The sequence below is a fragment of the Heptranchias perlo genome, unplaced genomic scaffold, assembly GCF_035084215.1.
Source record: "Heptranchias perlo isolate sHepPer1 unplaced genomic scaffold, sHepPer1.hap1 HAP1_SCAFFOLD_305, whole genome shotgun sequence".
NCBI lineage: Eukaryota > Metazoa > Chordata > Chondrichthyes > Hexanchiformes > Hexanchidae > Heptranchias > Heptranchias perlo.
In genome coordinates, this window is record NW_027139317.1 from 135,001 (window position 1) to 136,689 (window position 1,689).

A 1,689-nucleotide genomic window follows, 5' to 3' on the forward strand; every position below is an offset into this window, starting at 1 on the left:
GTGCCACCGACTCGTCGGGCCCACTCGGAGGCTGATATCTCAGGAAGGCCGAGGCCGATTTCCTCCGGGTATGGCTCGTTGCGTGGAGTAGGAGGAGGCGCAGCGTACGGTACCGAGCACTCGGAGGTGCGGTGCTGCCCGCCGGAGTGACAGCGAAAGGCTGCGCATCGCTTTCCGCCTGGTAACTCGGCGTCCGTGAGACCGACCGACTCCGCTTTACCGCCGGAGGTAGAGTGGGGCAAGGGGCACGGTTGAGTACCGGAAGGATGACGTTCGCACATCGGGAAGTCGAGTGCCGGGCCGCTGAAAGCGAGCAGGGTGCCACCGACTCGTCGGGCCAACTCGGAGGCTGATATCTCAGGAAGGCCGAGGCCGATTTCCTCCGGGTATGGCTTGTTGCGTGCGGCAGGAGGAGGCGCAGCGTACGGTACCGAGCACTCGGAGGTGCGATGCTGCCCGCCGGAGTGACAGCGAAAGGCTGCGCACCGCTTTCCGCCTGCTAACTCGGCGTCCGTGAGACCGACCGACTTCGCTTTACCGCCGGAGCTAGAGTGGGGCAAGGGGCACGGTTGGGTACCGGAAGGATGACGTTCGCACACCGGGAAGTCGAGTGCCGGGCCGCCGAAAGCGAGCTCGGGGCCCCGGTTTGTCCGTCCCACCCGGAGGCCCATATCTCCGGAAGGCACAGGCCGATTTCCTCCGGGTATGGCTCGTTGTGTGCGGCCGGACCAGGCGCAGCGGACGGTACCGAGCACTCGGAGGTCGGGCGCTGCCCGCCGGAGGTACAGCGAAAGGCTGCAAACCACTTTCCGCCTGGTAACTCGGCGTCTGTGAGACCGACCGACTCCGCTTTACCGCCGGAGCTAGAGTGGGGCAAGGGGCACCGTTGGGTACTGGAACGATCACGTTCGCACACCGGGAAGTCGAGTGCCGGGTCTCGAAACGGAGCCGGGTCGGCCCAATTTAAAACGGAGAATAGAGTGCTGCCCTCTGCGGGTGAAAACCTGGAAGTACGTTGGTTAATGATTTCCAGTTCACCCCGCTTGGTCAGGCCCACTCGGAGGCGGATAACTCCGGAACGCCGAGGCCGATTTCCTCCGGGTATGGCTCGTTGCGTGCGGCAGGAGGAGGCGCAGCGTACGGTACCGAGCACTCGGAGGTGCGGTGCTGCCCGCCGGAGTGACAGCGAAAGGCTGCGCACCGCTTTCCGCCTGGTAACTCGGCGTCCGTGAGACCGACCGACTCCGCTTTACCGCCGGAGCTAGAGTGGGGCAAGGGGCACCGTTGGGTACCGGAACGATCACGTTCGCACACCGGGAAGTCGAGTGCCGGGCCGCTGAAAGCGAGCAGGGTGCCACCGCTCGGGGCCCCGGTTTGTCCGTCCCACCCGGAGGCCCATATCTCCGGAAGGCACAGGCCGATTTCCTCCGGGTATGGCTCGTTGTGTGCGGCCGGACCAGGCGCAGCGGACGGTACCGAGCACTCGGAGGTCCGGCGCTGCCCGCCGGAGGTACAGCGAAAGGCTGCAAACCACTTTCCGCCGCCTCCCTCCGCGGGCGTGAGACCGACGGTCATCGGGTTTGGTTCCGCGGCTCGAGCAGGACGAGGGGCAGCGAACGGTACCGGAACGAACCCGGTCGCACACCGGGAAGTCGAGTGCCGGGTCTCGAAACGGAGCCGGGTCGGCCC